The sequence below is a fragment of the Myotis lucifugus genome, unplaced genomic scaffold (genome assembly GCF_000147115.1).
Source record: "Myotis lucifugus unplaced genomic scaffold, Myoluc2.0 scaffold_101, whole genome shotgun sequence".
In the NCBI taxonomy this organism is placed as follows: domain Eukaryota; kingdom Metazoa; phylum Chordata; class Mammalia; order Chiroptera; family Vespertilionidae; genus Myotis; species Myotis lucifugus.
Window position 1 is genome coordinate 3265279 of NW_005871149.1, and position 13213 is coordinate 3278491.

The 13213-nt window shown below is 57.5% G+C and overlaps 1 long non-coding RNA gene across 1 annotated transcript; it reads right to left on the reverse strand.

Moving 5' to 3' along the window:
- Positions 1–436: 436 nt before the first annotated feature.
- LOC111826776 lies at positions 437–9893 on the reverse strand. The gene is made up of 3 exons (XR_002830170.1): positions 9365–9893; positions 1572–2507; positions 437–1363 (listed from the first exon to the last, which is right to left on the reverse strand). It is a non-coding gene; the product is annotated as an uncharacterized LOC111826776 (long non-coding RNA).
- Between the last annotated feature and the right edge of the window lie 3320 nt (positions 9894–13213).

Below are 13213 nucleotides of genomic sequence, written 5' to 3' on the forward strand. Positions count from 1 at the left end.
CCAAATAAGGGGAAAAATGATGATCCTCTTTTGAGTAACATGTTTAGAAACGAACATTATGCCCCTGAGAGGCTTAGCGAAAAGTAAGAATTTCCCAGGTCAAAGAGGCCTGGGAATGATCAAGGCCGGGCCCCCAGAGACAGCCAGTGTGAAACAGAAAGAGAAGTCTGAAGCAGTCGGTACCAAGGCAAAGGGTGCAGGAAGGAAAGATAGAGAACAGGTCGCCTCAGACCATCGGAAAACACATATATAATTACATATTGTTTTCATGATTAATCACTATACTTTAATTATGTTCAATTTGTAACAATGAAATTGGGGGTCACCACCACATGAGGAACTGTATTAAAGGGTTGCGGCATGAGGAAGGTTGAGAACCACTGCCTTAGTGAGACCAGGATGTAAAGACGAACCAAAGATGGCACTGCCCTCAGGGTGTTTCCTGTCTCCTGAGATAGACAGTGCAGGCGCGTGATGGCCGTGTCATGTGATGATTGCTTTTGGGGACTTGGGGAAAGAGGACCAAAGAGGAAGCAGGTCCGGGCACAGGGAAGATGATATCTGGGTTGCACCTCGGAGAATAACATGGTGTTTGCAGGTGGGTGGCACTGAACTGCCATCATTCCAGCAGAGGGAACTTCACCTGCAAAGGCTAAGCTCACACGGCCAGTTCTGGAAGGCACGCTGTCGGGTACGATGGGAGCAGAGGCCTAGGTGGGACATGGTGATGGATGGGGCTGGGGAGGGGGCAGAAGTCAGATCACGGGTTATGATTTCTAGTTTATCCACTCATCTCTGATGGTTTGCTAAGAACCCTGAACAGGAAACCGTGTCACCATGGAAACCCTCGGTGCTGGGAGATGCTGCCCAGAGCATCTGGTGCTACTGTGCTCCGGGCTGAACTTGTCCGCACTTTTCAAACTGCAGGTCACAGCTCATTAGTGGGTAATGAAATCAGCTTCGTGTTTTAAGGCTAGAATTTATTTTAATCATGACATTGACTAGAACATTGTCTTTCACGTGATCTGTCATGGACAATCTGCTTCATTTTTTAAAAATTCCAATGCCACAACTGATGCTTTCATCACACTCAGTCAAAAAGTAGGAATGAATCACTAGAAGGAGGACCAGGCTCTTGGACGGCCCAGCAATGTCCAGTTGCTATGACAGTCCCTAAAAGCACTCTGCTAGTTAGCAGCTTTATTGAGGTATAACTCACATAGCACACAACTCACCCATTTCAAGCGAACAATTCCATGGTGTTCGGTGTATTCACAGAGCTGTACACCATCACCACAGCCAATTCTAGGACATTCTCATCACCCCTGAAAGGCCCTTCTGCCCTTTCTTCCTTCCTTCCTTTCTTTTTATATTTATTTTTTATTGATTTCAGAGAGAAAGGGAGAGGGAGAGAGAGATAGAAACATCAGTGATGAGAGAGAATCATCTGTCGGCTGCCTCCTGCACGCCCCCCACTGGGGCATGTGCCCTGTCCGGAATCAAACCGGTGACCTCTTGGTTCCTGGGTCGATGCTCAACCACTGAGCTGCACCCGGCTGGGCTAGGTTTACCTTTTCAAGGAACCAGCATGCTGTTTTCCTAGCAGCCGCTCCGTTCCACATTCTCACGGCAGTGTCTGAGGGTTCCATTTCTTCACACCGTCACCAACACTCATTACGTGGCCGTCCCAGCGGGTGCGAGGTGACATCTCACCGTGGTCAGTGTTCGCATTTCCTTGATCGCTGACGACGTCAAGCATCTTTTCGTGCGCTAAACCCCAACTCTGAGTTCCTGCACGCGATGGTCTCGCTGCTCGCAACAAGCAGTCCGCAGACCTCACGTCGAGTGGCACCGGCCGGAAAGTATGCGCGCCCCTCACGGAATGAGGTCAAGTGCAGCTTTAGAAAACGCTCGTTTCGGTTACATACGTGCGTTTTTGTGTTCAGGGTCAAAGTACAAATGTATTTGTATTCCGACCGCTTGAACACCTTCCCGACACTGAAGCAGGCTACCCTTGAAGAGGGACATTGTCCCTGCAAACACGGGGCACGGCCAATGCCACTGCCCGGGCTCTGAGGACGTCTGACTGGCAGCTTAACCATAGGAAGCTAATAAAAAGGGTTGAACTGCAAACCCATTTCATGAATAAAATAGGCTCACTATTTTGAACTCAGTGAGACATTCCAAACACTATTTAAAAAGACGATTCCCATTGTGTGTGAATGCGCTATGAATTTGATAACAGTTTTAAAAGCCTGGGAAATGGGGCTGCTGCAAGGAGTCGGTTTGCTCTGAGGAATTCCTAGAGGCAGGTTGTTAATTCCTTCACCAACCTGGGTGTCCCCTCGGCAGGGTGCACGGCACACGCTCGATTGCATACACGTGCGCACGCACAAATGTACCTACTCACCCATGTTCAGAAGAGCATTGTTCACGGGAGCCTGGCCGGGGAAGCAATCCAGAGGTTCCTTGAAGTATGCGTGGATTTTCAAAAATGCGATACAAATCTACAATGGAATGTTATTCAGACTTTAAACATTAGGGAATCCTGTCACATGCTGTGACATGGCTAAAATTTAATGACGTTATGCTAAGTGAAATAAGCCAGTTGCCAAAAAGACAAACACTGCATGGTTTCGCTTACATGAGGGACCCAAAGTAGTCAAAATCGTAGGGGGAGGGGGAAGTGGGAAGTTGTTATTCGAAGGATACGGAGGCCCAGTTTTGCAAGATGAAAATATTCTAGAGATCGGTTACACAATGTGCACACACTTCATTACTGCTCAACTCCACCCTGAACGAGTACGCTGGTCAAGTTCACGATCTGTGTGTTTTTTTTTAACCACAATTTAAAATAAAAGTAAAAATTTTAAGATGATGCCACGTGGAAGTCACACCACTGAACTGACAGGGAACTTGGGTGTCGGGCCGCACGAAACTGCATTGAAATCCCCGATCTCCCTCTTCAGAGCTGTGGGCACATCAGCCCTGGCACCTGGGCTGCCACTGGTTCTTGGTGCATTGGGGTGGGGTGGGGGTCTGCTCAGAGTGAAGTGGCTGGTACAGACAGAGGGCAAAGCAAAGAACTGTGCTTCCCACGTGCTGTGATATGCCACCCACAGCCCCTTCCCCTTGCTCTCCTGTCTGCCTGTCTGTCTTCCGGTCGGGAAGCCCGTGTGCAGAGCAGCGGTGGGACCATCCGGAGCTCCCGTGCAATCACAGTGAGCCTCGTGTGGACAGCCTCCAGGCCCCACAGCCTAAGTTACACACCCCCACCCCCACCCGCAAACAGGACTTTCTGCTCTTTAGGAAATTCTCTGAACTTCCGAGACATCAATCCTGGGGGTTCCTGGTCAGAGTCTTTTGCCAGCTCAGTCTGGCACCCAGTCTCATAGGCAGCAGCCAGAGACCGGCCTTGGGATTTTAGGTGTGTTCCCAGAGGACCAGCGGGGACTTTCTGTCCCCAGGAAAACTCCCCAGTTCAGGCAAGGCCTCCTGGCTTGGCCCCAGGCTCGGCTCTCATAAAATGCATGCATTCCTGAGAACACAGGAATGCTCTTGCCATTAAATACCTTCACAGTTTCCCAAGAGTTTCTGCGTACAGAATATTCATCCAACCTTATCGCGGGCTGCCAGGTTGGATTAGCGTCTCTGCTCTTATAGAAGAAATGTGCAGTGAGCCCCTACTATACACCAGGCACTGTCCTAGGCTCTTTCTTTCACCGTTTCTTCCTCCATTACTAAGCGGCCCGGGGAGGACTCGATGCCTGGTGCTTTTCCCAGAGCACCTTCCAGGCCTTTTTGCCTCAGTGTGACCATCGGACCCTGGCAGACAGCAGGTTTTAGTGGGGCGAATACACGGCAGGAGGGTACCTAAGAGACAGACCTGCCCATCAGAGGAGTGTGCAGTCAGGGGGCAGGAGGAGAGGCTATGGAACAGGAAACCCGGGACGATGCCGGTCTCTGCTCTGAGCCAGGCCACCCCGCCGAGCTTCCCGGGCTCCCCGTCTCTCTCCTGAGCCCCCTGCTCTCTCTGCTGTAGCGGGCAAGGCCCCTGGCTTGAGAGGCAGCCAGAACTCGGCTCAGGTGTCTGCTAAGGCCCGGCCTCCCCATCGATTCGGTGGGGAGGATGCGCACCTGCCTTGGGTGGTTGTGAGGATTCAGAGCGTGAGGTACACGGAGGGCTCCGCCCCACGCCGGCCCGTGATCAGAACTCAGCAAATGCTACTGTGGCTGCGCCTGCCCTCCCTCCGTGACCTCGACCTCCGGTCCCACCGCCAGCCCCTCACTGCCCCCCTTTCTCACCCAGTCCTGCTCCAGGCAAACCTCCACCCTTGAAAACTGCAGGGAATTCCATGAGAACCAGAGAGGCCGCCACCACCGAGTCCCTACCAGTCCCTTTCCTCTGGAGGCCATGACCCCGCGCACGGCCTCGGGGACAAAATCCCAACCCCCTCCTTCCCATCATCGGCATCCTGGCGTTTCACTTGGCCCGCGGGCAGGAGCTGTGGGTTCAGCCGAAAGCCTGGGCTGGGAAAGCCATGGCCCCGGGGCCCAGGGGCCGTCCATCCTGCAGAGACAGAGACAGGCTGGGGCAGGGGAGGGTCAGAGCCCAGGCCAGGGGACAGGCCTGCTGGGCTCACACACCCGCTGGGGGGCATTCGGCATAAGCTTAGTCTCATGGGTGTCCCGCACCTCCTGTCGGGCTGCTAGTGACATCCCAGAGGAGTCACTGTCCCTCGAAGTCCTGCCCCGCCCCCTACCCCCTGCCCTGGGGTCCCTCACGCCTGGGAACAGTCTCACCTTCTGAGGGAGTCCCACCCTCACTCTTGAGGAGGCACCTTAACCCACACCCCAGCCAGCTTGGGGTCTCTTCAGCAAGACGACAACGAGGTGGTCTTCGTGGGGACATGGCACCGTGGGGCACCGTGGGGAACCGCGGGGAACCGTGGGGAACCGTGGGGAACTGTGGGCTCGTTCCTCAACCCCTGGGGGCCTCAATTTGCTCACATCTATAGCGACTGTGGTGCCTACCCCACAGGTGACTGTGGGGAATAAATAACACGTGATACGTGCAAGTCCCCAACACACCGGTGCATGTAGAGGATGCTCAGCGAGGCCACAGCTTAGCACAGCTCAGCCGACCAGCAATCAGCACCCTGTTCCTTTCAGGGGGCGACTCGATGTCCTAGAAACGAGTAGAGGGAGGAGGAGACATTGTCAGGCCCTGAAGAAACTCCCAAGTGGGTGAGGGAAACCCTAACACTAGCCACCCAAGACGGTGCCGGGCCGCCTCCCTGGGCCCTGCGACAGGGGGGGCCACCCTGCTGCTGGCACAGCCGCGAGGAGTGGCTGTCTGATGGGAGGTGGAGGCGGAGTGCTGCTTTAGGGCGCTCTGACCCTGGTTCCGGGGGACTCCCCGCCGGCCTGTGGGCGATCAAAGCGCCGCTCCTTAAAGCCCAGCTCCATCCAGAAGCTTCTGGCTGTGTCTGTTGGAGGCAGAGCTGCGCCTTGGCCAGCGGCTGCCGTGGACCAACGTGTTCTCACTCGGGGCAGGCAAGGCCCAGGAAGGGCGTTGGCAGGATTCTCTCCGTTCCATCCCCAGGCCCCCGAGGGTGGGGCCCGCTGATTACTTCCCCAGAGCTGCGTGGGCCGCTGGGCACAAGCACAGCGACCAGAGGACCAGGAGACAGGGAGGCACCGGGTTGGGCAGCGGCAGCTCCCCTGATGGCTGTTAGACTGCGTGTCGCCCTCCTAGTGCATTCGTAGGTCATTGCTGGGTTTGGGGCAGGCCACGGGCTCTCTCTGCCTTAGTTGCCTTGTCTGCAAATGAGAACACGGTGCCCCCTCGTAGGCAATGCGGGCAGGGCCTGTGTGCTGCAGGGCCAGCTGTCCTTTTTAACCACCTGAGATAGTTGCCTTCCAGTGAATTCTCCCCGGTTTGCTAGTCATGAGATTACATCATCAATGAATAACGATAAGCTGGCCGGGTCTTACCCAACGTTCCATGTCCATTTCCTGCCTTATCTCATTGGCGGTATCGCAGGCCCCTGGGGGAATGGTGGGCCATGTGGAAATTTCCAGCAGCGAAGGGGAGGCTGGAAGTGAGACCAGAGTGCTCCCAGGAGAGCGACGTCTAGGAAGCTGCCGTGGGCAGTGGGGTGTGATGGGACGACGGCTCGGCCGTGGAGGAAACCCTAGCAAACAGCCCGGAGACACCGGTTGAGATGCCTTAGAAGAAGGGCTGGCTGATGATACTGAGCATGAAAACAAATGACTAAGACTGACCATCAGAGCAATTCTATGACAATTTATGCCTCTGAAGCGGAAACAAAAAAAGGAGAGAATTTGGAAGAAGTTTGCAAATACTTTTGTTTTCTACTGCGTCACCAGAGTTTGTCACAAGGTAGCTATTTCCAAAATTACTTTGCAATTCATGAACGTTTGTCAAAGTATTTCCAGTTTACAAAGCTAACGGACCCAGGAGGCTGTACTTCATCCTTGCAAAATCCCTGGGGTGATCAGTCTGCAACTGTTAGACTGTTCGCTGTTGTTCACAGCTCGCTTTCTCTATAAATGTGCCAAAAAGTAAGCATTGGGTATTACATTTCAGATTTTTAAAATCATCCCCAAAAGAGAACAACAACAAAAAAAATTGGTGTGGGTGATAAATATACAGAGTTTATGATACTTTTATGTGTGCATGATCTAGGTTTCAGTATTTCTATAATAAATTTTTTTGTAATGGTTAAAAAGCAAACACAAAATCCCTCTGGTAGGTATTACTGAAGCACCGGATGTGAGGCACTATAACATAGTGGTTGAGAACGGGGACCTGAACCTTCAAACCTGGCTTACTAGCTGTGTGACCTTTTGTGAGTCACTTAACCTCTCTGAGCCTCCGTTTCTGCATCTATAAAATGGAGGCAATAATAGGACCCCCCCCCAACCCATCCATTCATGGGGTCGCTTAGTAGTATGGTAAGTACCCCATAAGGGTTGTGTTGTTATGTATATCTAGCCCATAGGCTTGCAAAGCTCTCTCCCTCTCTGACCTTCCCGGATGTCTGTCAGACATTCCCTTGCCATTCACACTGCAGTTGAACCACCTTCTCAGCAGGGCCATTGAGAGAGGAGAGGTGTGACCTGCCTGAGTGGCCCTACTGGGCCCCGGAGGCGTGGCATGACCCATTAGAATATTAAATAATTAGTCCCGGGCAACAGACCTGCCCTGGCAACCGGGATGTGTGGTCCCTCATCTATGCCAGAACCTCTTTCTCCCCACACCGCAGTCTCGGCCTCGTGTGGCTTAGCCTGGCCCTGCCCTCTGCCCTTCTGTCCCACACGGGCCGCGGGCACAGGACCTTCTGTCGCACACGTGCACATGGGACCCTGCGCCAAGGACTGTTCGCCTCAGTCAGGCCCTGAGGCCGCACAGAGGAAGGAAAAACCAGGATTGAAGGAGGGGCTGCCAGCCTTCTCGGGCCGCTGGGCCCCTGGGGAAGGAGACAGAGGTTTGAGGCGCCAGCTGGAGGGTGTCTGGAAGGAACGGTGTGTGGCAGGGAAAGGACGGGGGGCAGAAACTGGTGAGGCCCACAGTAGGGCCGCGAGCAACCACGTGGCTGGTGGAAACCCAACCAGAGGCGAGCATTCAATCCAACAGGTATTTATGGCACCTACTCAGTGCCACGCGGGCCAGCTGAGTCCCTGGGCAAGGCCTGTCCTGCCACCTCGCGTTGCTCACAGACGGACCTCGAGGGCCGCGGAGCAGACACGGCTCAGAGAGGCCGCGGGCCAGGCCCCCGCTGCAGGCCGAGCTCGCAGCCAACGAGGGCCCCACCCTTCGCAGAGAACTTGCTGAGTCACCGGCTGCTGGGGATGCTGCCCAGGCTGAGCCAGGGCGACCCTGGGGCTCGGGGTGCGGGGCAGAGGGAGGCGGTGACCGAGTTCACTTCCAAAATATAGCAGGAGGCCTGCGGGCCCGAGAGGCAGCAGCAGGCCCTCGGAGTACATGTCCATTTCCTTCCTCCCCTCCAGCCTCACGGCCCCAAACTGAGGCTGCTGAGACTCGGGTGGGGGGGTGGGGGGGTGAGGGAGGTTCAGGGAGCCCTGAGGCCTGGCTTGTCCTTTTCTCCACACCCTCATGGTCTACGTCACCAACCCAGCCAAGCACTGTCACCTACACCCAGAGTCACAGTGCCCCCATTGTACAGATGAGGAAACTGAGGCTCGGGGTGTCGCGTGGCCACTCGGCAGCTGTACAGTGGTCGCATCTGGACTGGAACCCAGGCCTGTCTGACGCCATACTCTTCACATTAGGCCAAGGTCCTCTCTCACTCTTCACGCCCCTCAGGTCCAGGCGGTGGGTTGGGGATCGCCCCGTCTAAGGCAATCACGCCTGCTTATTTCTGCCCTGGCGCCCCCAACGCCCCAGGTAGCTCCTCCCTCAGGCCTCCTTCAGTTCCCCCAGCCCTGGGCCGGGAGGTCCTTGCCCATTCTCTCCTTGCAGCCAGTCACCACTCCTTTAAGAAATGCCACCTCCTCTGGGAAGCCCTCCGTCACAACCCAGCGGAGCCACCCCCTCTGTGGGCCCCCACCTCTCTGCCCCTGGAGCTCAGCGTGCTCCGATGCTGACCCACAATGGGAACTGACCATGTGTGCACCTTCCCCTGCCGGCCGAGCAGGCTGCTCTCTCCTCCGGGGCCGGGGAAGGGCGGACGGAAGGAAGGGAGGCCAGCGCCAGGCCTGGTGTCATTCGCAAGGAGCTTGCATCAGGGGGGCACCCTGTCATCTAGAGGAGCTGGGGAGGCCGAGGCCAGCAGAGAGAGTGACTTCACTGGCCCTCGAGTCACCCAGGGTCACATGTCCTGCTCGCTTTGGGCCTCCCCGTGAGGACATGACTCAGCAGCCCCTCGGCTCCGCCTACACATGCTGTCCTCGGGGACGGGCCAGCTCATGGAGTCATTTCCCCTCCTGGGTCCTTTGTACCCACTGCCCACGGAAGCTCCCCGGGACCCCCTGGCCCTCACCCTGGCCCTGTGCCCGCCTCCGCAGAGCCAGCCTGGGTCCCCCCCAGGCCTCTTCCCGGGCTCAGATGGAGCCAGGGGAGCAGCCAAGTCTGAACCAGTGACTCACCCCGACTTTTGGGCCCTGCGTTTGGTGAGGACAATGGCGCCAGCGGTCTTCCCGCCCTCCCTCCTCAGCCGAGGGCCAACACCACAGGCCCTCCCTCCTGCAGAGCCAGCCCACTCCCAGGGGGGACCCTTGAACACAGCTCCAGGGCACCCCGAGAGGAGGCTACCCCAGCTGGTGGTCTGAGCAGCCTCCAGCCCCTCCGTGCACATGCTCCCCGCTTCCCACTGACCTTCTACCGTGAGAAGCCGTGTCCCTGGTGAGGCCCAAGCTGCCGCCGCCTTCCTGGGAGGCCAGCTGATCCCGCGTGGTTATGCGCATCGGCCCAGGGAGCCGCTGGCAGAGCTGGCCGGCAGGTCTGGACGAGGCACCGGCTCCTGGGCATGGCTTCAGGACCAAGAGTGGCCCCAGGTCCGTGGGCTGCGGAGCTGAAGCCAAGCACACGTTTCCATGAGAGAGAAAGGAAATGCAAGCTTGACCTCTGGGTCCTGCCTGGGGCGCCCTTGAACGCCAAGGCCTGGGGAAGGGGCAGGACATGACATGGTTGCCGCTGGAGGGGTTAGCCTGGGCTGCCCAGCTTCCCTGCAGAAAGAGGCTCCCAGAACCCTGGCCTCCACCATTTAAGTTAGAACCAAGGCTGGCCTGGGGGTTCTCAAGGGCAGGCTCCCTCACCGACACCCCTCTCCCGCCCCCGCCCTGTTCCTTGAATCCCTGTCCCCATCCCAGGAAGCTGCCGCCAGCGCTGGCCCAGAGCACAGACAACTGACTCATCCGCACCGAGCACAGCGCGCGGCTGCATGGCACCAGCCACATCTGTTTCTCGCGCTGCTCAACTCGCAGCCAACCTGGCTCCCGGCCGCTGTGGAAAGACGAGCCTCTGGCGCAGGCAGGACTGTTGCACCACTGGTCCCAGTGGCTGGGCCACCATCACACAAATCTCCCGCCTTCACAGACTTCTTCCACCCAGTGCGTGGATGGCGGGCTCCGCCAGCCGGCACCTCCTACGGCTCTCCGCACGCCACTCCCGCACTGGCTGGGCTTTCTCAAAAGTAAGCGTGGCCCCGGGGCACTCCTGCTTAAAGCCTTTCAATGGCAGCCGTGGCCCTGGCACCAAGGCCTTGCACTGCCACCTGGCATTTGGGGCCTCCACGGTCCGATGGCCAGGATGCCATCCGCCTCTCCTGCGTGCCTCCCCACGCACTGCTCCTCTGCTCCATCCACCCAGAACACTCACCATTTCCCGAGAGGGCTCTGCTCTGCCACCTGCCCTTGGCCATGCTGTTCCCACCCCTGGCGATGCCTTTCCCTTCATTTCCTGTCTGGCTCTTACATTCTTAAAGGATTTGCCCTCTGGGCCTTTCCTGACCTTCCAGCAATGTCAGATGTTTCCTGCCACCCCTGAAAGGGCAGGCGCCACTCTTAGGAAGCAGGAGCCACGGCCCAGCACATGTCAGGGGCTTGGTGGGCCTGCGGCTGGTGGTCACATGACCTGAATGGCTGGTGGTCACATGACCTGGATGCCCCAAGGATTTCAACTCCTCCAAGAAAAGAACAAGAAGGGTCTAGATCGTGCCTGGGCTTACCCCTGAAAGGCCAATCCCTCCCTCCCCACTTACCCCCACCCTGGCTGCGGTCATTCAGCAGGAGATACCCAGCCCCCAGCCTGGGGTAGAGATCGCGTTTGCACGCACCCCACGACTTCCCCAAACCCCTCCCCTTGACCCTCTCTTAAGGGCACGAAAAGAGGCCCAGCTGAACACAAAGAGAATTCCTTGGCTCCTCATGGCCTGAGGCTTGTGGCTCCCTGGTGAGCCCTGAAGGGGAGGGGGGGCCTGGGGATAAAGGGTGGGAAAAGCAGTCTGATCGCCCCTATGACCACCCAACAATGTCTGGTGGGGTAGGGGATGGGGGGAGGTGGGAGGACCAGTTATGCTAAGAACAGGGACTCTGGAATCAGACTCACGTGATTCAACTCCTGGCCCTGCCCTGGGTGAGACCTTTGAGTCTTGGTCTTCTCATCTGTAAAATGGGTTAACGCTATTGCCCATTAGGTGTTCAACACGGAGCCTGGCAGAGAGAAGTGCCCGGCCACTGAGAGTCACTCGGGAGACTGGGGGCAGGGCCCTGGCCCTCTTCAGGCTGCTGCCATCCAGGCAGTACAGCCAGGATGGGCCCACACACTTCACAGGCTGGGTTCATGAGTGGGAAGGGTCCCCACGGTCATACTCAGGCCACCAGGCCCAGAAAGTACATGCCAACCCCCAGCTCCTGCGCAGCCACAGAGAAGAGGAGAGACAGACAGTCGGGGCCGCGGGGCCGGCCTTTTCCCACTGCCCCAGTACCCCGGGCAGCTAGCCCTTGACCTTGGCCCCCTGTGCTGCCCTTTCTTCCCTCCCCTTGGTGTCCCAGAAGCTGGTCTCCTTTCCCACCTGCCTTACTTCCTGGGGCTGGGGGCTGGGCCTTGGGCTGCCAAGGCCATGCTCATGGTCTTACTGGCAAAGACAGAAGTGTCCCGGGACAATTTGGGTTCCTCAAAACCACTGCCCGGGACTGTGGAGAGGGCTCTGCCCTGGGACCTCCACCCATTCCCATGGTCACAGGCCTCCCTGCAGGGGGTCAGGTGGGGAGGGGTCGGACACAGGGTTCCACGTGCACTGACTAGCTGGGTGGCCTTTCTGTAGAAGAAGGAGGACACCCCCTCTAGGATGGGCAGAGAAGGGGATGTGTGCTCAGAGCAGCTGGGGGAACTGAGCTGCCAGCCCCGCTGAAAGGGCCAGGACAGAGCTGGGCAGCATGGGCCGCAGTGCCCTGACGGAGGTACAGGCTGAGGACAACACTGGGAGCTCTTGTCCCCAAAGGCAGACCCAAGGAGATACAATCTCTTAATTACACGCCCAGGCTTCCTGGGCGGCTGGCCAGGGTACCCAGCGCGCCTCCTCCCTGGGCCGGCCCGGCAGGGACGCTGCCTCCCTCTGCCCTGACCCTTAGAGGAAGAGGGGTCCGGGGAGCCCAGGACAGAGGAAAGGAGGGGCAGGTGCAGCCGAGGCTGGACTTGGACTCTGGTCCCAGGAGAAGCAGAAGGGGGTGAGGGGCGGGCCATGGGATCCAGATCAATTCAGGACTCCCCTTGGCGCTGCCAAGACTGGGGTGGGCGGGATGGGAGCAGCATCCTCCCTGCCTCCCTGGGACACGGAACCCTCTGCCGGATTCTCTGCCGGCCACTCATGGCCTGTGCAGGACGGCGGGAGGGGTGGCCTGGAGAGGGGCGCCCATCCTCCCCTGCCCGCCCGAGGCACTCAGGGAAGCCTTCGCGGGGCGCCTGCATTTCTGGGCAAGAAAAGCGTGGTCAGGCCAGGCCGGGTCAGAGCTGCCAGGCTGTGACCCCTTCCGCTGGTTTCCTGTCATCTCCCAGGATCCGGCACTGAGGCCACCGGCCCCCTCTGCAGCCTGCAGGGGGGAGCTTGTCTCTTTAACTCAGGCAACAACTCTGAGATGAGTCTTTTTAACCCCTAGTTTGCCAGGGAGGGAGCAGAGTCTAAGTGAGAGACGGTGAGCAGGCAGGGGTGCGGGCTGGCTGCCTCTCCCCGGGAAACTCAGCACACCGCTGGCTCGGATTGGCAGAACAATATGCTTTTGCAAACGGCTTTCACATATCGAAGCGCATCTGATCCCAGGCTTACAGGGTGTCTGGGGTACAGAGACAGTACCTCCCTCCAACCTGGGGGGTCGAGGGCCAGCGGCCAGGTCTCCTCACTCCAAGCTCTAGTCTCTCTGTTCATCCCAATGGGCACCCCTCCTATTCACCCCCTGTCACCCTCGATGGGCGATGGGCGGGTGACACTCTGAGGGGGTTACATCAGATGGAAATTGCCATTAATAGTAGTTCCTTCTTGGGCTGGTCACAAACCAACGGAACACGCGGGGGTGAGAAATGTGACTATTGTGAGTGTGAAAAACGCTACTACTAGGCAGAATTCCATTTTTAGAAACTGGGAAGTTATTTTGAGCAGAGGGTTGGCGTTCGTGTTTGTGTGTGTGTGTTTTTTAATAGCCTCTGCACTCTAACAATACAGGCCCGTAC